The sequence below is a fragment of the Microcebus murinus genome, chromosome 11, assembly GCF_040939455.1.
Source record: "Microcebus murinus isolate Inina chromosome 11, M.murinus_Inina_mat1.0, whole genome shotgun sequence".
NCBI lineage: Eukaryota > Metazoa > Chordata > Mammalia > Primates > Cheirogaleidae > Microcebus > Microcebus murinus.
Genome location: NC_134114.1, coordinates 8,049,886 through 8,073,733, shown reverse-complemented (window position 1 = coordinate 8,073,733; position 23,848 = coordinate 8,049,886).

The following is a 23,848-nucleotide window of genomic DNA, read 5'->3' as shown; positions in this document are numbered from 1 at the left end:
TCACTGCTTTTTTGCTGTATGAGAATATCTGAGAGTCTAGCACACACAAATGATCACTGCTCTCTGCTGAGAGGATGCAAAAGTCTTTATTTATGAAGAATGGTCCCCGCTCACACACCAAATCTATTGACACCTTGACCTTGGACTTCCCAGGCTGCAGACCTGAAAACTGGTGGCACAGCCTGGATTTTGTTACCTTCTCTGGAATCACTGGGACTATTGCAAGTTTGAAGACTGGTTCATGTCCATCAAAGCCCAGAAGAGGGGAGAGCCGTCCTTTTAAATTCAGCCACTTCCAGTCATTTTTATTTACTTTGTTTTGATTTAGTAAATGTGTTCATTCTCTACCATGTGTTAGAAACTTTTACATTATGTCGTTTCACTAAATCATGGCTACTAGTAAAAAAAGAAGGCAAGCAAGAGAGAAATTGGTGCTCGCTGAGACTCCCTACACAGTAACACTGCCCATAAAGTGAGACTCTTTGCCGGGCAGTCGCTCTCACCGATTGTGTGATGTGGAAATCAAATACAAATTGATATTAAAGGAAAACTGGAAGTATGTCAAAAGACGGCTAATTTCACTAAGTTGATGCACTTATTTAGATTACGCGCTGTGTGGCCTGGGCATTGATGTTTCTGCTAAGTCCCCCAAGTGCTTTTCTTGTGCAGTAGAGCTTAGGAAAAAGTAGGCGAACTGCCCACGCCACAGCCGAAGCCAGCCAATCTTGAGCCCTGGATCTGATCCCTCTCGAGGCTCCAGGATGTGACCCCAGCCATGTTCTCTTCTGACTTCACCAATTTCCTTCCCTGCGGGGTCATTCCTGTCAGTGTGACCCAGGCCGGCTGCTGTTTCCCCCATGCTTACAAAAGCCCTTCCCCGCACCCACCCTCATCTCTCGCTTCTGTCTGGTCTCTCTGCTCCTCTTGATGGGAAAACTCATTGAAAGGAACATCCACTCTTGTCTCCAAGTCCCCTCTCTTTGCCACCTCTCCAGGGAAGCTGCCCTAGTCCAGTGACCTCCAGGCTGCCAATCCAATGGCGTTTGTGTCATTAGGGATTTGATCTCCATCACTAAGCTCTCTCTCCCTCCTCCACTTGGCGTCCAGGCGACAATGCTCTCTGGGCTTTCCTTCCCTCGTGGGCTCCTCCTACTTGGGTCATTGTGCGCCCTCCTCTGTGTGTCCCAGCCGTGGGCCGGCCACGTGGGCGCCACTGCTGTTCCTCAGACATGTCAGGCACAGCCCTGGTTCCTGGTCTTTGCACCAGGCACCCATCCCCACCTCCCACAGGTCTCCCTCCCCGCAGCCTCCCTTCCCAGAGACCCCCCACACCCCTCTCCTGGACCCACAGTCCTCAGGCACTTACCTCTTTGTCAGGTTGCTTTATCCGCCTTCCGCTCTAGAAACTGAACGCCACGTGAGCAAGCCTTCGCGTTGTTCGCTCTGTGCTGTGTCCTCATCCCTGCAAAGTGTTTGCACATAGCAGGCACCTAATAATCGTTGCTCATACAAATTTTGTAAGAAAAATTATGCCAAAAAATCATTTAACGGAGTTTGTTATTCCTTTATTGTGCCAATTAGTACTCAGTCACCATTATATTTCAAATTTTGTTAAGAATAAAATATAAAACTCCTCAAAAGTCTTTGTTCCTATCCTCAAGATAAAGTCATAAAATACATTTCTTTCTCTTCATATTTTTACTATAAAATTTTTTGTGCCTATTTAGGCAAATTCACATTAAGTAGCTGCTATCCAGCATTCCTTATCCTGAGGGAGAAAGACTAGCTAGCTAGTTAGCTCAGAAATATATTCGCATTAAATGTTGTCTATAAATTGCATTTTCATGTAATACTGTATCTTAGGCATCTTCCTGTGTCAATAAACATAATTTTGCATCATCATTTCAATGACTAAAGGGCTGAACAATATGGTTATACCTTAATGGTAATGACAATGACAGTAGCGAAAATTTATAGAGCACTTATAATATGTCAGGTGCTTTGTTAAGCACTCAACATACATTGCTTCATTTAATCTCCATGACAACTCTAAGTGTAATTAATTATTACTTGTTATACTTATGAAAAAGCCAAGGTTTAGGAAGTTATTGGCCTGAGATTTAGACCCAGGCCTCTGGGCCCTAGTGTGTACTATCATATACCGCCTTCTGTTGCCCACACATTTATTCCTGTCTCTGTTTCCCTAGTAATGAATTTCTAGAATTAGAATTTCTGTGTCAAAGGGTATACAAAGTTTGGCTTTTGACACATATGCAAATTTTCCTCCAAAAATGCGTTATGAGTTCATATTGTTTATTTCCTACAATCTAGCTATCCCTGGGTGCCTCATTATTGCTTTAATATGCATTTCTAAATTACTGATGGTATTACATTTCCTTTTTTATAAATTGCTTTTTTTTTTTAAACTTGTTTGTTTTTCTATTGAGGTATATCTTCTTCTCATATCCATGAAAACTCTTCATGTTTGGACTATTCTTGTAATATTTTTTCTATTTATGTATAGATTTTTATCATATCATTGAACTGATTATTTTCATTTTGATATACTCAAATACCTCCTTGGAGATTTCTGGCTTTGTGTCCAGGATCATGGACATAATCATCAATGTTTTTATCTAATCATTTTAATTTTATTTTTTAAATTAAAATATTTAATTCTCCTGAATTGTGTGTGTATATATTATGAGGTAGAGATTTGTTTATTTCTAAATTGTTAGCAAAAAATAAATCATTTTTCCAATGATTTGAGATGCCACCATTTTTGTTTATATCATACTTGAGTTTGGAGGGGTTTTTTTGACCAACCACTATTTTTTTCCTTTGTTGGAGATAAGGTCTCACTATGTACTATGTTGCCCAAGCTAGACATGAACTCCTGGGTCTCACCTCAGCCTCCTGACTACCTGGGACCACAGGTGTGCACCACCACTCCTGGCTTCAGAGACCATTCTCATTTCCTTGCGTCAGCACTGGGCCATTCTAAATTTGTAACAACATAATTTAATATCTGATAGCACTAATTTCAGGTCTTTTATATTTCTTAAAAAAAAATAGCTACTTTCACGTATATATTTTTTATATATCTAAGTGGAAATGAGTTTACGTTTGAATTTATAGAATAATTTAGATAAAAAATTTTATCTTTTCAGTTTAAAGTTTATTCAGCTAAGGAAAATACTACTCTTTACTTACATAAGTCTTTGTTTATATTCTTTAAAAAAGGGTGTTTTAAGGCCGGGCGCTGTGGCTCACGCCTGTAATCCTAGCTCTTGGGAGGCCGAGGCGGGCGGATTGCTCAAGGTCAGGAGTTCAAAACCAGCCTGAGCAAGAGCGAGACCCCGTCTCTACTATAAATAGAAAGAAATTAATTGGCCAACTGATATATATATAAAAAATTAGCCGGGCATGGTGGCGCATGCCTGTAGTCCCAGCTACTCGGGAGGCTGAGGCAGAAGGATCACTCAAGCCCAGGACTTTGAGGTTGCTGTGAGCTAGGCTGACGCCACGGCACTCACTCTAGCCTGGACAACAAAGTGAGACTCTGTCTCAAAAAAAAAAGGGTGTTTTAGTTTTCTTCACTTAAATTCTGCACCACATTATTTGTTAATTTTATTTCTAAAACTTTTATCACTGCCATGGAAAATGGAATCTTTTATTTCCATTGTGTTTTTTACATAGTTATTGTTGATATAGTAAAAAAGGTTGATTGGCAATAGCAAGTTTTGGGGGAGGACGTGAAATAGTGAGAACTTGTATACACTGCTGGTTGGAACGTGAATTGAGAGCAGTGGGCTTTGTCTAGAACCAGTGCCCAGTGTATATTCTACATCTTTGGGGTCTAGAGAAACACCTGTGAAAGGGAGACACATAAGTGAATGTTCATGACAGCAAACAATGCTATAGTGGGTAGAGCTATAGTCGTGCTCTGTAATAATACATGGCAGGGTGAGGATTGCTAGAACTCCACACACCCATGCGGGTGAATCCACAAACACAGTGCTGACCAAAACAGGCAAGCCAGAAGGGAACCCTTTCAGTAGGATGCCATCTCTATGAGGCTTCAAACAAACAGCAAGTGGAAATTAGGAATACATACATATTTTTAAAAAATATTAAAAACTGCATGAAAATGATCAACAACAAATCCAGAGCATGGATTACCTCCCAGGGAAGAATGTGGTCAAGAGGGAAACACACAGGGCTTGGCTGCATTAGTGATGTTTAATTCCTTAAGCTGGATGGTGGGTCCACATGCACTTATATTTTCTTCTTATATTGCTCTGTATGTCTGAATTATTTTATACTAATTTATAAGTGAAGGCACTATTGCTTTCTGTATGTTCATCTTGCAACCAGACAGCTTATTTACTTTTCCTGTTGTTTCCACTGGATTTTGTTGGGTTTTCCAGGTAGCTAATCATATCATCTGAAAATACTGTCTTTGTCTTACCAGGATATAGGATTCTGATTTCAATTTTTCCCTAGTTGTATTATAGTGCTTCCAGAACAATGATAGATGATGGTGAGAAAAATGTTCTGTTCTAATGTCGCATCATCAAACATGATGTCGCCTATTGTTCCAATGCAGTGATATGTGTGACTTAGAGGTGTGCAGTATGATGTATACATACGTGTGATAGACATATGTATAACAGGCATGTCTTGTGTATGTTATCACATATCTTACTACAAGGTATCTTTCCATCTATCTTAATAGAATTGTTGCCCTCGCATATATGTTAAATATTATCATCTTTTGATAAGGACAATCATGTAATTTTTTCTCATTTGATCTGTTAAAAGAGTATACTGTAGCTTTTTGGAGAGTGACTTGCAATCGTCAATCCAGCAGCTTGAATTCGTTAACAATTCCGCATAACTTTGGTGAAAGAAGAGGAGCTGTGCTTCATTACTAGGCATCGACAATACTTAATTTTGCAATTTTTAATTAGTAAAGAGTTGGTAAACTGACCTTCTTTTTTGAACAGGGATAGTTTGAATCTTCAGCACATGACTGAAAAAATTGGGGGCATACTTGATACCTTTTTAAAAACTGCCTTTAAATAGACAAATCTGACATTCTAATATTAAAGACTTTTGATTCATATGGGAGTTGTTTTCAAATTCGAATTTTCATGTCACCCCATGAGAGGTGACAAATGACTCATTGGGCCTTATGCCCCCCAATTGGCGACTATGCCTAGAAAATATAGTCAGTGCCTGTGAAGTTGAAACTAGTCATGATACTAAGACTGCTTAGCTCTTTTCCCCATTCACAAGTACAGTTGATTTTGCAAGTAATTAAATGGCTAGTACAAAATATTCAGAAACATAAGAGAGATGTCGTTAAGGAGGGATGTGTTGGTTTTGATTTTAGTCTAATGTAATTATCTATAATTTGCCTAACAACCTGTCTAAACTAGGACATTAAACTAATGTTTATATAAATTAAAAATAAGAGTATACTGTATTGATAGATTTTATCAAATTAAACCATCCTTACATTCCTGGAGCCTGACCTTTTAAAATAGGTATTTTAAAATACATACTGTGTTTTCTCTGCAACACTATACTGAGGACATTTGCTTTCGTATTTCAAGGTGGATTGGATCAAGCAGTTTCACATTTGTGTTCTGCCCTATTGGTAACAGGGTTAAACTGATGTCAGGAAAGATTTATCAAATCTTTGAAGACATGAAAGAACTCTCCAAGTAAAGTGTGGATTTTGAGATGGGAGGTATGGGGTCCTTTTTGACAGTTTTCTTAATTTTTACACATCTCTGATTTTCTTTCCCTCTTTAGAAATGAAATCCAAAGACATCATTGTCCTATTAGCACTGCAGTTCCCACGTCTCAATGTCACCCGCTGCAGATGACAGGATTCTTAGGAAGAGTGGAGACATATTTGACCACCACCTATGAAATGCGTGCTTTATTTGTGGGAAAGGTTTTCCTCTTTTTTCAGGCTTCCCTTTCCAAATAAAATAAAACTATCTCTTTCTGTCCTTCCTCTTATGATTACCCAAGTTAAAGGTAGCAAAGTGGGCTGGGAGAAGATTGCCAGTCTTTTATCTGAGTTAGGACAACCTCAGGGTGGCTCACAGTACCTTCCCAGCCGCTCATGAAACATTACAGTGACAAGCCACCCTTCTTACTAAGAAAAGAAAGGTAACAAAGAGATTTCAGAGGGGGAAAAAAATAAAGTAAAAATAGCCTTCCTAACAGCAGGATTTTAAGAGGGCGATAGTAATAAACCTGTATCTCTTTCTTGATACAGACAGGTTGATGTCTTCCATGAGGCACACAATAGAGGGCAGCTAAGATTATTGGTTGGAAAAGTTTTAGGCAGAGGAGTAAAAAATCCAATATCTCAGTCATAGTATCAGGGTCAAAGTCAACTGTAGAAAATTCTGCACAATAAATTTTGTTGAAGTAGCAGAAAAATAGTGTTGTAAATATCTTTTAACTTTTTTTTTTTTTTGAGACAGAGTCTCTCCCTGTTGCCCCAGGTAGAGTACAGTGGCCTCAGCCTAGCTCACAGCAACCTCAAACCTGTGGGTTCAGGTGATCCTCCTGCCTCAGCCTCCCGAGTAGCTGGGACTACATGTGTGCGCCATGATACCTGGCTAATTTTTCTGTTTTTAATAGAGATGAAGTCTCGCTCTTGCTCAGGCTGGTCTCAAACTACTGAGCTCAAGCAATCCTCCTGCCTCAGCCTCCCAGAGTGCTAGGATCATAGTTGTGAGCCACCGCACCCAGCCTTCTTTTAACTTTTAAAAGCAGTCTCATGTTGTTTTCCAACTGATTCGACACAGCCTTTATTAACAGTAATTACAATGGCTGTTATTATTTTATAAATGTTCTCAGTCAATATTCACTAAAAATCCTTATCTCATCATTTTGGCTATTTTAAGAAATGATAAGCCCCAAGCCTCAGGTAAATGGAAGTTCATTATCTTTTTCATCGTGTATTTCTGCAATACTCCTGTGAGCCTCCTTAAGCTACGTTAACAGCGGTTACACTCATAATTGCATTGAGTTAATCGGCTTCTCCTCCCCCATTGCAGTAACTCAGATTTGGAAGTTTACCTTTCATCTGACCAGTACTGTGGGGTAACAGCGTGACTTACCTGCTAGTAGGCAAATGCCAAGAATGACAGGAAGAACAGGTTTGCTGAAGTCTTTAAAAGCAGGTTCACTGTCATGTTCTGCTTTAGGTGCTATTTCTTCCTAGTCCTTCCCAGGGGAGGAATTAAAATGATGGGCAAGAACAGAGGCTTTGCAGGCCAGTAACTTCAAGGATCTTGGTTCTTTCATTTACTTCAATGACACTTAGCAAATCGATCTCTAAACCGCAGTTTCCCTATCATAAAAATGTCCCCACCATAGGCAGGTTCTAAGAATGACACAAGACACCATTTGTAAAAGGCTAAGCACAGTGTTTGACATTTTGGATGGTTCTTGGGCAAAATTTCAAAGGCTGTGTCCAATTACTCCAAACAACATCATCTGCTTTTCTCCGGGATTCCCATAACAGTGTATTTCAAATGCAGTCCAAGTGTAATAAGAATTTTATGTTCTTGTTATATTTAAAATCTTTTTAAAAAAATATTATTATCTCGATCATGATGATGATGTAGGACCATGAGCTCTTAGGCCAGGTTACTAAGGTCTGAATGTTTGTGCCTCTCCAAAACTTATGCATTGAAATCCTGACTCCCAAGGAGATGGTATTAGGAGGTGACAAGTACTACTGTTTCATCCTTATTTTACAAACTAGGGGATCCAGGGACAGAGAAGTTAGTTAAGTAACTTGCCCAAGGCCACATAACTCCTGAGAGGCAACCTCAGGCTTTAGGGTCCATGGTTTTAACCACCATGCAGGGGAATTTTCACAATGACAGTCTCTCAGATGATGGCTCATCCTCAAGAAAGCCATAAGACAGATTGACAAGCAAAAGCCACAAATCCATTCTTAAGTCTATTTTAAGCAATTTAGGTTCAGGAAAACAACAACACCCAGCAACTTATATTAAATCAAGCATGAATGTTATCGGTCTCATAGTTTAGTTTGTATATCATTTATAAATATGCTGTGCCATCTTAAGAAATTTATACTTAGTTTTATGCTCATATTTAAATAGCTTTATAATAAAAAATAGTTTAAGTCAACTTTGCAGGGTCAAAATATTTCTATAGTGTCCACATATCTCAAATTTGAGAACACAGTGGGATAACATTTCGGGTCTAGTTCATTCACTGTGGCACTTACAATGTCCCTCCTGCTCCAAGGCCCAGTAGGAATCTCTTCCCTCTCACAAACCGTGAATAATGTGGAAGATGTGGCACTCGTGCTCCAGGGTGGAAGCCCAGAGTTCGAGTTCCAGGCATCCTCACTCACACCCTCAGCACTTTTCTCTGTCTTTGACTCAGTCCTTTGTACAGTGTGTATGTCCGTCTCCTCAACAAAACGTTCTTCTGTGAGGACAGAGACTCCGCTCTCCTTGCCTGTTCACACCCTCTGGACAGAGCGCACGGGTTCTGTGCGTGGTAAGTGCCCAGTGAATGTCTGATAAATAAAAAGAAAGCCAACCGAAGACCAAGACCGCCCTGTGCTGTCAATCCATGTGCTCATGTGTTTCAAGGCACGCCGGGAGATTAAGCTGAGTCCTGCAAACCAACTGCAGTGTCTCTACTAGGTACCGGCCTACTCTGCACTGGAATGCCCTCGGGCATGGAGAGGTCACTGTAGGCAAGGAGTGCACTTGTGATGGCTGCCTGGGGTGGTCAGTTAGTCCCACCTGTATTGAAGGACCTGTCACAGTGCAGGTGCATTGGTCCAATTCTGCCCTCTCGTGTGGATCAATCTGAACCCACTCTGCCCAAGAGTTCAAGAAGGCATACAGGATAGGCACTTTCAATCCCCATTTCCCATGAGGAAATTGAGGCCCAGAGGACTTAAAAGATTTTCCTAAGGTCACTCTAGTGGGGATGGAAGCAGAAACAGCTTCAAATGTTTCACAAGTGACCTTGGCCATCTGGATGGGAAGCTACTGGAAGATATGACCCATGTCTCAAATCCATTTGCCAAGTTTTTACTACTTGACCTAGTCTATAATAGATTTATAATAAATGCTCCTTCGATGGATGAATAAATTCATAAATCAATGACTCTGGGATAAATAAATAGAGGCTAAATGCCCAGATACTGTTCCCTACACTTACCAGAGCATGCAGCAGCTAGCCTACACTTAACAGAGCATTCAGCAGCTAGCCACGATTCTTTGTAGAGTAAAGCCACAGGTGATTCATGAGACTGGAAATTAAACAGGACTCCGGTGAGAATCTTGCCAAAAACGGAACGCTGCAATATGCTTTCAAAGAGGCAGTGATTGGTATTTTGGCTCATGAGCCACACAACTCAGGGATCGCCTGCTCTGCTGCTTGGCTCTGTGCTGGCAGTTTTCCTAATTCTCTAAATACATGTAGTAAGAACTCCCAGCGGAGAGGGGTGAGATTTTGCCCGCTCAGGCCAGATCACAGACCCTCCCCTCAGTTCCTGCGAGGTCAGGGAGGCAATTGCCAACACAGGGGAAGACGACTTCTGCAACTCACCCTGCTGGAGAGACGGGACGCCCAGAAGAGCATGCTGAACTGGGCAAGGGGCAGCCCTGCCTGGTCCAGTGCAGGTGGCCACAATCGTGCAGTGGTGAGAGCAAAAGTGCGGCTGGTGCCAGCAGCAGCAAAGGCCAAGTGTCCAGACAGTGTCAGCATTTGGCCAGGCTGATGGCCGAGGTGCCTGTAAGAGCAACCGATCACTCCTTGTGAGAGGCAGGACTTCTCCGTGACCACAGAGGCTACTGGTTTTGTGATTCGCCAAAGCAGGACAGAAAGGGGCTCAAGGACAGGGACTTGGCAGCACTTGCTGGAAGAGGGGACATTATCGCTAAACCTACAGAGACCTGAAGAAAAGGGGAAATCGACAGGGAGAACCAGCTGTATGCCTGAGAAAGCTTTCGCGGATTCAGAATCACCGCAAGGTGGCAGTAACTCAAGATCTTCAGAAGGACGGAATTCACGCTCACCCATGTGGTTGACCTTATTCAACACAACCCCTGCCTGTCTCTCAGGAGCAGACCTTGACTCCTACGTGCAATCGTAAAATAAAGAGCGTCCAAGTTTCTCCTTTTAGTCTTTGGAGTTTCTCTACTTCAATTCCTAAGCAGCCAACTTCATTTGAAATAGTTTTAGACGTGTCTCAAAGTCACTTGAGTGAATGTCTATCTCTGGTAATGAAGGAGAGGATGTTTGCTTTGATTTATTTCTCTCCCTCTCCCCGCCCCCTTGGTTTTCCGGAGTAGTGTCACGCAGGTGGTAGAGGTTTGCTGACTTGTTAAGGCTTGTCTAAGGCATGTCGCATCACATGGCTAAAGCCCACGTGCCCAAAGGATCAGCCACCTGTCTGCCTGGCCTTCCTGTTGCCCCATTTGGGTCACCGGCCACCCCTCCCACCCACAGCTGACCCACATGTCCACTAGCTGGGTCCTGTACAGCAAGATGCCACTGAGCAGGCAGATATCACAAAGAGAAAAGTCAGCTTTGATTGGAATTAATACCTTTTTCTTACCCTGATCTTATTTTAAAGAGATTTCTTTCATTTTTCTTTGTTTAAGAATAAAATGTGCTATTGAAAGAGCCCTGTTAACAGTCACATCTGAGGATCCTGGATTCACATTGAGTCCAGGGCTCATTCCCACCTGCGGCTCCCAACCCTTTTATGCAATGGCGAACCTGACTCTTAACTTCCTTTCTGCAAAAGCTCCTTTAATCTTGCTTATTTAAAAAAAATCTCATTAGCACATTCTGTCTTCCCCTAAGAATGTTACTGAGCGTGAGCCATAGCAAAAGGAACTCTGTAATCCGCCGCAATCTTTTAATATTCTCCCTGAGTCTGTAGAAGGGATGAGATCATCAAGACAATCCTTGACCCTAGGGACAAGAGAGCCGCCAACCTGAGCAGGAACGGAGAAACAGGTAAGTTTTCCTGAGTCATAAGCAAATCCACGAGGCATTGTTAAAGAAGAAAAAGTCTGAACGTTCTCCAGATTCCGTTAGAAAAAAAAATCATTACTCATTACATACACATTCCTGAGCCTTGTATCATTTTCCAATGGGCCACTTACACATGTAGAGACAGCCTTGAAGTGGCATTTCAAAGTCACCATCAACGTGTCAGAGAGCGTGGGTCAGAGACGAGATGGGGTCTCAGCACCAGTCAGCGTGTGCCCCTCTACTTCCGGCCACTCGGTCTCACCCAAGGAATTCTACAGTCCGTGGCTTCAGGGCAATTCCCTCCACGTGTTGACAACATGTTTCAGTCTGTTCGTGGGCTACATAGACAGCCCTGAGCAAGCCCTCAGGGGTGGCAAGGACCCTGGGAAGTCAGTGTTTGAGTGTCCTGTGTCCTTCCTTTCCTGGTCACCTCCAACTCACCAGAACTCAGCTATCCGTGTCCAAGTCCGAAACTAAATACTTGATGGGATGGGGGAAAACTTCTTTCTTCTTTAAGAATTTACATGCATAATGTAAATTCTATACACATGACTATACACATTTTCAAGCTTCTGTGGCAGATAAGTTTTCATTAGCATATGAAGGGAAGCCCGATTTTATTGTGATCAGCTATTTTAAAGCACCCCATTTACCTGTTGTTTATGTAAGGGATATTTGGTTGCTGCAAAACAAAAATTTTAAAACATAAAGAATTTTATAATGTAAATAAAATTTTCCCCTCAATCACAACTCGTTAATCTCATTCCCAGAAACAATCATTGTTAACTAGGTAACGGGCTTTCAATGAACAGAATAAAATTGCGTTCAATTGAGACCGTTTTCTCCACTCTGGGCCCTTTGGGGAGTAAAAAGAAGGCATCAAGATGCACTTACTCATTCGCCACCATTCTTGCCTGTTTCTTGCTTTCACGTTTGATGAAACGGTGGTACTCAGTAACGTAGGCACAGTTCGTGTTTCAAGTGCGTGGCTCAGCAGTGGTTTTTCCCAATGTCCCACATTCTGGACTCACCCACATTTGCACTTTGATTAGGTCCTGCACCTGTAATTCCTGGCCCAAGCCTCACCTGCATGATCAATGGACATACGTCTCTGAACGTGCCCCAGGCATCTCAGACACGTCTCGAAAGTGAAACCATCCTCAGCTTCTCCCCCCATTTATGGTGGAGCACGCTTCTGTCTATCCAAGTTACTGAGCCAGAAAACCAGACATCATCCTAGGTTCTGCCCTGCTTGTGCCACTTTCCATACCATTCTTCATCAAGTCCTGTGGATTTTCCTTCCTACACGTCTTTCAAATCCAAGCCATCTTTCACTGAACTGATTCATCGCCTCGTCTCTTCTCGACAGATTGCAGCAGTCCTGCCAACTCTACCTCCAAAAAGACATCTCAGATCAGCTGCATTTCCCATATTCCCAATGCCATCACCTATCCTTCCTGCATAACTGAACCAGCTTCCCGACAGGCTTCCCTGCTCTCAGGCTTCCTGTGCAGAGTAGCGGGATAAAATCTACTCATCCTTTTGGTCCCAGAATAAATGCCACTTCCTTAAGGAGGCCTTGCCTTGATGACCCATTGAAATGTCCCTCCTCCCCCATATTTGTTTATAGCTTCATGGAATTCCATTCATTGCACTATGTGTGTATGTTTATATGTGTGTGTGTGTGTATACATTCTGCTGTCTATTTATTTAAATCCAACTCACCCATTATATTGTAAACTATTTTGGTCACTGCCATATCCCCAGTACCCAGCCTGTCGCCTGGCGTTCAAAAAACATCTGTTGAATGAATGTGTGAATGAGAGGTGTTTTCAAACCGGTCTCCCTCTCCTGCCCCATTTAACTGTTATTTCATTCTCAAGCTAGAGAGGTATTTCTAAATTGCAAATATGATCTCATCCCTCTGTTGCTTAAAAACTTTAGCAAGGAAACCGCAAGAATCCATTCAGACTCTCACGCTGTCTGCTGCTTCTGCACTAGCACTCCCCACCTTTATCCACGGGGTCCTGTGGACCCGAGTGCCCCACGTGGAACGGACAATTGGTGGGGCCAGGCGTGGGAGGGAGAGGGGGCCGTTCATGACTGAGTGACTTCAAGAATGGTGAGGCCACATACAGAAGGAAAAAAAAATTTAAAAAGAAAAGAAAGCCACGCCACTCTGGTACTCTGTACTTTTACCCACACTGCACTACCTGCCTCTCCCAAACGGGCATGCTCTCCCTGGGTGCTCCCAGCCTCAGACCCTGCCACTGCTTCCACCTGTATCCAGTGGGGTGGTGGTGTTTTAATCAAGCAGCCCCGTCTCCCCCGCGAGTTTGTATATGCTCCTTGAGGACAAGAAACGGGCCAGTCATCTTTATATTCTAGCACTTTCCAGTGCACCTAGGGAAGGATAGGTGTTCACTACAGCTGACGAGCAGGGTGACGTTGGCAAGAACTGGCCTCCTGTGCAGCGCGGACAGCAGCAGTCACGACAGCGGGCTGCTGGCTGGGACACCGGCCACCTGCGCACAGGTGCGCTCCCCTGGGCCTGGCGGATGAATGGACCAGTGAGTGAGGGAGTGAAAACTGCCGTCCGTCCTGGCCCGTGCTCATTCTCCCCACGCCTCCCCAGGGCAAACGGCAGCGGGGGAGGAGCGGATCCCTCTCTCTCCAGCACCCCGCAGGGGCTGTCCCTGCGAGCTCCGCAGCCTGGCAGGCAGCCCCGGCAGCAGAAATCACAGCGCTCAGCGCTGCCGGTCTGCACCGGGCGTCCCTTGCAACGCGTCCGTGCCCCGCATCCAGTTAACACAGCTCCGCGGCAGAGTGATTTATTGTTTAGGCAGTAATTATCAGAACTTTATGTCAACTCTGCTCTATTTTGCTGAGGGGGAAATAAAAGATGTGTTTGGAACAAAACGAGTCCAGGACACAGGACCTGTAGGGAATCAGGGGATGAATGAGAGAGTGAAGGCGCAACGCCCGCCCCGGTGGGCGATGTCATATCCGCCACATGAGCTCGACCCGACCTGCCTCTCCCCAAATACAACGCTCCACGCGGGAGCGGGCACACTGGGCCGGATCAGCGGTTGTTTTTTTTCCATGCTCTCCTTTCTTGCAGGGGCTTCATGCAAAGTGGGGCCTGAGCAGCAGTTCGCCTTTTTCTCTTTCTTCATTTGGCTCAGCTGGGCAAACTGTCCCGCTGCAAATGTGCGGTTGACCCTTGAACAACACGGGTTTGAACTGAGCGGGTCCACTTATTGAACATGGATTTTTTTTCAATAAAATTGCACCAAGTGCACCTGCCTCCCCTCCCCCCCACCCCCCACCCCCGCCTCTGCCACCTCTAGGACAGCAAGACCAACCCCCTCTTCTCCCTCCTCTTCCTCCCTACTCAGTGTGAAGATGGTGAGGATGAAGGCCTTTATGACGATCCACTTCCACTTAATGAATAGTAAATATATTCTTTTCCTTATGGTCTTCTTAATAACAGTTTCTTTTCTCTAGCTTACCTCATTGTAAGAATACAGTATATAATACATATGACATACAAAATATGTGTTAGTTGACCATTTGTGGCATTGGTAAGGCTTCCCATCAACAGTAGGGTATTAGTTAAGTTTTGGGGGAGTTAAAATAATATGCAGGTTAAAGTGCAATAAGTGCCCCCTCATTGTTCAAGGTCAACTGCTCTATCCTGCCCTCATCTCCAAGAAAAAGTCGTTTCTAATCTCCAGTCCGGACTCTGGCACCCCAGTCCCACAAATCCAATTTCCTAGTCTTCCAAGGGAACACCCGCCATCGTCAGAAACACGACTCCACGACCAAGGTCATCACCTTGCTGCATAGTTAGTTCCCTGCCTGGGTTTCGTGCTTGCTGTGTATGGATCCATCATTCTTGTAGCCACCAGTCATTAAATGACCTCCTCCCCCTCCTCCCCTGGCTCCCTCTCATCATCCATTCCACGCTGGGTCATGTTCACAGCACCCTGTTGACTTTAGTCCCACTGCAGCCACCGTGCATGTCCTCTGCCGCCTCCTAACCACTGACTCCAGTCTCCAGCTCGCTCCTGCAACCACCACCTCCAAATCACTCTGATATTCGTCTTCTCAAGACACAGCATTTGTCCAGTTGTGTCTCTGCTCAAATCTGTTTATTAATGTACGTTTATCACATACACTGGGTGCTTCCCAAACTTGCCTGAGGTATTTGTCTTAATTGGGTGATCAATTGGTTGGTTGAATTTTTATTTATTTATTTATTTATTTATTGGTGGGCTCAATTTCTTTTTTTTTTATTTCAGCATATTATGGGGGTACAAATTTTAAGGTTTCAAAAAATGCCCTTTCCCCCCCTTCCCCCACAAGTCTGAGTTTCCAGCGTGACCATCCCCCAGATGGTGCACATCTCACTCATTATGTATGTATACACCCGCCCCGTGGTTGGTTCAATTTCTAAAATGAGAATCCTGGAGATTCCAGTTCAATAGGCCTAGAGTAGTGCCCAAGACATTTTTAACATTGTCTTATTTTTGTATTTTTTAGACAAGTGATTCTTATAATCTTTCTGCTCAGACCAGGCTGAACACAACTCTCTCTACTTTCCTCTTCTGGGTTGCTTGTCCCTTTTCTTACGTGGAAATTCTACTCATCCCTCAAGCACAGAAATCCACTGCTACATACACCCTCCTCGTCTGTCTTCGTTCTTTCTCCCCTTTCCTCTTCCCCTGCTGTGCCTCTTGTCCCGTGACACCACTTCACGCTATGAGCTCTGATTGGGCACTTCCCATTTTCCTGTCTTGTCCTGGTTTTCTTTTCAATCGTCATCTATCCAGCATCCTAGATTTTCAACTTTTTGCAAAGAGGACCTGGGTCCCAGGACCCTTGTGTTCCCAGAGTGTGTGACTCTTACACAACAATAATTATCTATGGTGAGCATTGCCTACCACTCCCAACTAAAGCAAATTATTTGTTTCCTTTCCTTGAAACCTCAGACCTACTGATGAAAGGGTGCCCCAGTGTTTCCATTGACTCATGAGTCATCCATTGAGAGATGATTACGTGTCAGGCCACCTGCTAGGCACTGTGGCCGCAGCAGTGAATTGGAGCAGTCCCTGGAATAAATGCAGTTTCCCCTCCAGAACCAGGAAGCAGACAATACACCAACAGCCAGCAAGTGACTCTATAGTGTGTCAGATGGTGACAAGTGATATATTTGCTATCTGATACATGTCACATCAGAGACACTGAGCTGAAAAAACATAAATTTAAAACGAGACTCTGAAATAAACTCAGGAGATTTCCAATAACCTGGAAAAGGCTGAGCCCAGTGAGCTGGTAGGCGGTGCAGCCCAAAGGGTTAACATCTGTGCCTGCGCTTCTGCAGTCCAACCTGATACCTGGATAGCAAAATCGGATTTGATCCTCTTGGCAGGAAAGGAAAAAAGATGAAACGGCGATTGAGAGCAGAAAAATGATAACTTGTAAGATCTGCTTAGAACCATGGGCATTTTGCAGCTAACATTTTCATAGCAATCTGAGGAAATCCACACACAAGCCAGGAATCATCACTCTCACCTAACAGATCAGCAACAAGGAACTCTGGAGACTGGGGAGCACACCCCTGCTCATGCAGAACCTTGGGTCCCGCGCCAAAGTTCTTTCCACCAGATCATAGAAAGTTGCTTCTTAGTAAAGTGGGATGCAGGGTCTCTAAAATGCTAAATATAATAATGCCAACTAACATCTTGCACATCTGTGCTCAGCACTGTCTGAGACTTTGCATTTACTCCCGTAAGCCTCCCCACAAACCTGTGTAGTAGATTCTACCTTATTCTGGGCACCAAGAGGTTACGCAGCTCACAGGTGCTAGTGAGTTGTAGGGCGGGACTTTGAAACTAGGCAGGCTGGCTCCTGGTGCCAACATCCACACCGGTGCTGGACTTCCCAACCCAAGGCCAATGGAACCCATCCCGAGTTCAATCGATCCTTCTTATTCCAGAACTTCCCAGCACCAGTCTTCAGGCTGAGCCCTGGGAACTGAGCTGTATCGCTGACCCCTGGCAGTGTGAGGCCAAACCCCCAGGTTGATGTGTCTGTCCACCCTGGACCGAGGGAGAGAGCCTGAAGCCCTCAAGTCATGGTTGCCGAATATTATGAGGGTGACATTTGGGAAGGGTGCTGCAACTCACTGAAAGGGAAGAGGCTGTTATTTGGAGCCAAGCTATTAGAGCTTAGAGATAATCTTTTCAATTTATTTTGCTTCTCTAGCTGAGGATTCATGTCTATTCTAATTTTATTTTTAATGTTTATGTGATGGGCTGGCTGAGATGTCCCTCCCTGCAGCCCCGACATATCATTTTCTCCCATCCATCCTATTTCTCTGGGGGGAGCCTTGGGTTGCGTCGTGTGCTTGTTATCCAGAATTTATTAATAGCCATCTCTGTCCTACAGCGCGCTGTTGTTCCACTCATGTCAACACGGAGGAAGCAGGGAACACAGCATTCTTTCTGGCTAAAAAAGTAAATAAAACGATAGTGCGTGGGAAGAGTGGAGACTCGAGTCAGGGCAGGGAGAGAGCCAGACGTGTCATATGGAATGACAACAAGCCGGCCTCCTGCAAGCCCGCCTGAGCCGCGGAGCGCAGATTCCACCTCTGCCCCGTCAGGGACACAAAGCTTCGGAGACCGTATTCAGCCACTCGCTTTGTGACACAAGGGGAAGTCTAGAAAAATATACATGCTGATCTGTACCATTCTGTGATAATCTCGTCTGGGCTATTTCCAGGCTCCAGGTGAAGACAGAGAGATAGAGCCCGAATTCTCACCCGCTGGGATTCTCCAGGGTAGGAGCAAACAAAGAGCAGGTGATGGTCTCTGAGTGTACAACAGCAAGTTGGGCAGGCTGGCAAGGCTGTGGCCAGCACCTGCCTCCTCATGCCCCTGCGTCAGCATCGCATTGAGCTGCCCAGTACCGAAGGTTGGGCAGAAAACGCTAAGATGTTTTGTTATAATCATTACTATTATTAATGAGAATTTCTCAAGTTGTTCTTAAAAGAGTTCCTCTCAACTCCCATTTCCATCCAAAATGACTCAGTAGCTACAATGTGAGCAAGCCCCCATCCTCTGCCACGCCCAGCGGGTACCCAAGCTCCGTGAGTTTCCACTCCCTGCTGTCCTGAGTCACTGAGAGAAGGGGAGGGAGTGGATATAATCACACACACACGGAATGAGGGCAACAAGTGGTCACGATGCCCCACATTGTTGCCATCTCTACCGTGCAGATAAGTCCCCTGGTCTGCATGGCTTGAGAAAGAGCCAAGCCTTTCTGACCTGTCTACGCATCCCTCCGTCCCTGCCCGGCCCACCGTGCTGAGACCTCCAGGTGACCCTACTCCTAAAGGTCCTCTGAGCTTTGCAGTTGGCACAAGGAGACTTCATTTGCTGGGAAGGGAGCTGGTGGGTAGCTACGGCAGGCTTGAGGGTCAGTTTACCCATGAGAGCCCATTATTGCCCTTGTCTGCTGGAGTTGCATTCCCAGACCCGACTACAAGCCAGAGCCGTGGAGCCCTGGTTCAGATGTGGGCTCCCAAGCTGCACCCCGGACCTACACGGACAGGTCCCTGTGGGTGGGGCTCAGGATTGACGTTTTAAACAAGCTCTCTGGGCACGATCCCTCATATAGTGGTGATTAGCAACCATTGGCAAGAGAGGGAGCATTGCACTGAGAAGAGTGAGACCCTCTATGAGAAGGTTTTAATGACAGAAAGAGGACAAGACAGGGCTGCAGGCAGGAGTTGGTGGAAGGTTGCACTGGGACTCCAATAAATGAATGGACAATCATGGGAGGGATTTGGGCACCAAAATTAAGAATAAAGGGCTCAAAAACAGACAACACCTGCCTTGCAGTTTTGTGTAGGAGTCTGTCACTACAGACAGCCTTGCTGTGTGGACCAACGTATGGGCAGGAACATTCTTCTCCCAGCAGCCCTGCCCAGATGCAGGCCAATCATAAACCCATGCTAATCTCACCCTGGACTGAACCCGTCCCAGAAAAGCCCTATCCAGCCATCCTGCCTTCCTTTCTGCAGAAACAGTCCGAGCAGAACCAAATCCATCAATAATGACACAATGTGTCAGTGAAAACATCGCTTTGGTGCACAAGTGTTTGGAGCCTTCCTCTGTGTCAACCTTGCTTTTCACATTTGGGTGTATGAACAGCTGGGTTCTTGGCCTCTGGTTCCCTGAAAAACCAAATCGTAGCACATGTCATAGCCCTGGTCATAGCAGTTGTGGCTTTTTGCATGAGCCCAGAGTTGCCAGAGACAGCTCCGGCCAACCTCAGATCTGCTCTTCTGGCTCCGTGACAAAGCCCCGTGGACGGCTCACATGCACTGCATTGTCCAGCGTCCCGGAAGCCCCCTCCCCTCAGGCCGTCCCGGGACAGCAGTGGTAGCCGATTACCCAATGTCTTAAACTGCTGGGCTCTTTGTTTTTTTAGATGCACAATTGCTCGTCTTGATCACAGCCCTGCAATATGTGTACTATTTCACAGCTAAGAAAAGTGAATTTCAGAGAAATTCAGAGTAGCTTCTCCCAAATCATTCAGCCAGTAAGTGGGGTTTTGGTGTTTTCAGTATTTCATTAAACTAGGCGATTTTCAATTACTGAGGTATATAATTTGTCCTTATAAAACACTTATTTTGATATTTTTAAAATCATGAACTCTGAATCATTTATGGGTTTTGCTCAAGATCAATGACTCGATTATTCAATTAAGCAAGCAAACAAACAAACAAAAAAACCCATGTCCAAACTGCAAGTCTAAACAGGTCTCTGCCTGAGCGAGCCAGAGTGCAACCGTATTGTGTCACTGGCATAGTTTCTATTGCAAGAACAAATCTTACTCTGGTTTTTAAGATTTTCCGACAAACGGGGTGAAAATGATAGTATGAAAATGTGCGTGGTCATCCTGCAGAGGATTCATCATCTACACTGATGAGAGCAAGAAGAACAGAGATCAGATAACACCTCTCTTAGAAAGGACAACAAACCACGCGGGTATAACCCCTGCATTAGTCAGCCAGAGCTGCCCCAACAAAACACCACAGGCTGGAGGACTTAAACAACAGAAATTTGTTTTCTCACAATACCGGGAGGCTGAAAGTCCAAGATCAAGGTGTCGGCGGGGCTGGTTTCTCCTGAGTCCTCTTTCCTTGGCTTGCAGATGGTGCTTCAGCCTTCTCTCTGCACTTTCCCTGGGGTCTCTGCATCATCTTATAAAGACACTAGAAATATCTGCATTAGCATCCCACCCTCATGACCTCATTTAACCTCAATTACCTCTTTAAAGGCCCTGTGTCCAACAACAGTGACATTGGAAGTCAGGGCTTCAATATATGAATTTTGTGGTGACACAATTCAGCCGATAATAGCTCCTTATCAATGAGAGTGTAACGCCAGAAAAAAAGATTGTTCAAACTTCTTTAAAATTATCAAATAAGAGATATCATTATTTGAATTATTCTGGAGTCAGAAATAACTATTTGGAATTAACCTTGAATCATTCTACCACCATTTCTTCAACTCATATAGATTAAGAAAGATATCTTTTAGTAGCTGGAAGAATTTGCCCCTCAAAAAGCTCATGAATGAACCATTGATGCAACTTTATTTTTAATGTGGCATTTAAAAAGAAAGAACTCAAATATTATTAATATTTTATAATCATGAATCAAAATTCATGACTACTTAAATTTTATTTTCACTTCAGGTCAATAGTTATTCTTGACTAACATTTTATTTGTATTCATTTAATCCACTGAGAATTCACATGGGGTTAAGAATATATTTTTAACATTTATGGTTTTATAAGTTTATATTTTACTAGATATTTCTGAATTCGTTTGCAAATTTTTATATTTGCAATGTAACTGAATGCTCAATATCGCTGACTTTTTAACAGATTCTGGACGGTGTTGGGATGCTGCCCTTCTGCTCCCACTGCAGTCTGGGAGTTGACTCTGACTTTAGTGCATGAAACAGACTTTCTGTTCCCCAAACTCAACACTCTTGCTCTACCTGGGCCTTCAGGTGAGGCTTCACCTGGGCAGTTCCCGCAGCCCTGAACGCCTAGCCCAGGAGGGCGGCCACAGCGTCTGTCTCACCCTGTCTCGTTCACCACTGTCTCCAGCACGCAGCCAATAGGGGTGCAGTGAACACTGCAGGAGGGGCTGGTGGCACCCTTCCAGATGGCTCCAGAGCCCATCTTCTGGGTGCCGGCCCCCTCTTCCCTGGCTCTACACCCTCCGCTGCTCTGCCCTTGTCCTTGGGCTGCTGCTCCTTGGTCTGTCTCACTTCTCTGATGCTGGCCTGTGACTTCAGTGGGGCACAGTGTTCCTGGGGACACTTCTCAGCACCGTGCCACATCTCCTGGGTAGGCGCCAGCCCCGTCTCTCCCTGTTTGGGTCAGGTGGATAACGGAGTTCCTGTTCCTGAACTGAGTGGCCCACACTCCCTCGGCCATTTCCAGAGTAAAGATGACCAGTGAGCGGGGAGCCCCAGCGCTGCTCACCCGTGCTGCCTCAGCCCGCCAGCCACCTCCTCCTCGGCTTCCAGGACCTCGGCTTGCCAAGGCCCCCTCGTTGCATACTTAACTACAGTCTGTTAGATGCTCAGAGAGTGAGATTTCCTAACTTCACATTTTAAAAAAACCCAGAGTGAGATGGGAAGGGGACATGACAGGGCTTCCAGGGTCCCAAAAGTGTTCCATTTCTTCATCTGGGTGCTCATTGCACAGGACATTCAGCTCGTGAAAATTCAGAGAGCTGTACACTTGCAATTCATATGGTTTTAATATGTGACACTAAGTAACAAATCCCCTCCCCACATAAAAACACACACTGAGAAGCAACACGAAAGACAATTTTGAAAATGCAAAAAAAAAAAACCATAACACCACCATTCTCATACTCTTCATTTTTGTGCACTTCACTTGGGAGTCTGTGGATATATACTTTATTTTTGTGCAGAACATGCAGGCTTTGGGTCAGAAAGAGCCATGTTCCAGCACATATACCCCAATCACTGCTTACTAGAAGTTCAACTCAGCTCACTCACTTACTAGCTAACAGACTTAGGGGAGTCACTTTAGCTCTCTGCACCTCAGTTTGGGATAATAGCTAATAATGGCATTGTTGTGAGAAATGACATATGATCAGAAGTGCTGGGACATGGTAACCTCTTGATAATCAGAAGATATTAAGTGGTTCTTTGTGTGATGTTTAATTTGCTCAGCCAGGACATTGGAAACCAGATCGCAGCTTGCTTCTAGCTCTGAGACACTGGGAAAGTTACTTAACCTCTCTGAGCCTCAGTTTTCTCACAAGTAAGGTGATAATAAAAATAGGATATATTATTGGGTATATAATAATAATCACAGCAATGGATGTTTTTAGAAAAAGAACGGAATAGAATATCCCAAATCCTAAAGCTGTGCTTAGCACATACTCAGTAAATCTTTTTTGAATGGAAGAGGAAAGAAAGAAGATGAGAAAATATCTGGAAGTCCCATTTCCGTGATGAGGGGCATGGCAGCACCTGTACCCCCAGGAAGGTGCTATTTTGGGAATTAACAATTCAAGGATCTCTGTGCTGAAGCAGGCCACTTGGGCTCTTTTCCGAGTGCCTGCCACCAGCTCTCTAAAGCTCTCAACATGGTGAAGACTCTTGGACTCTGACATTTTGAGACTTCAAGGTATTTTTCCAGCATTTGAGATAGCCATTTGCTTGTCAAAAAAAAAAAAAAAAAGGAAGAAAAAAGTGATTTCCCCACTCTAACCAGAAATATTTTCATATAGGCAAAAGGGGAGGGAGCTCAGATATTCAACCTCAATTCCATTTCAAACCTCTCACTCTCTCTAGTTCTCCAACACAAACTGGTGCAATATACATCTTCCTAAAGCCCAGACCCAAATGAGACATTCTCCAGCTCAGAAATAGTGCTTTTGTATTGTGTGCTGAATTATGTTTAAAAATGTTAGACTCTATATTTAAAACCCTTCAGAGTCTAGCCCCTGTCTAGCTCTCTGGCCTCACCACCCACAAATTTCCAATGTCACCCCCATGGCCTGGCCCAGCTCCATTGTGTATTGAGCCTGGATCACTTTCTGGTGAGGTCTCATCTCTTTGTCTCTGCTTATACTGTTTCTCCACCTCATCCATCTCCATCTGTTAAAATTCTACCCATTCCTCAAGAACTAACTACTCTGGGGAGACCTCGCCTATCCTCCCCATCTGGTGTGTTTCTGATTTGTTTTAATCTAATTAACTCATAATTCTTCCTTTCATTTTAAACTTCATTTATAACGGTCATTTCCGTGTGACTCTTTGCCCCAGGTCCACACCACTACTGGAATATAATATCCTTTGGGGCCAAGAGAACTGTTCCTAGCCTGTACTTTGCACAGCGTACACACTCAAATATTTGCTGAATTCGGTGATACTTACCTGGGTCCAGAAGTCAGTTGGAAGGATTTTTTAAATGATTCCCTCAGTTTTAAAATCCAGTTCAAATATTCCTTCAGCAATCATTTTCTACACACTTATTAAATGGTAAGAGCTAATTTTTTTTTACTTCTCTTGACAAGATTTAAAGATGACATTAACAAAGGAAATGGAGGGACGTGACAATTGCACAAACAGGATGCAGGGAGCCCACGGTTAGTAGTGGCCCACGAGAGAAGGTCTAAGGGAGCTCGCAGAACACATGTTCCATC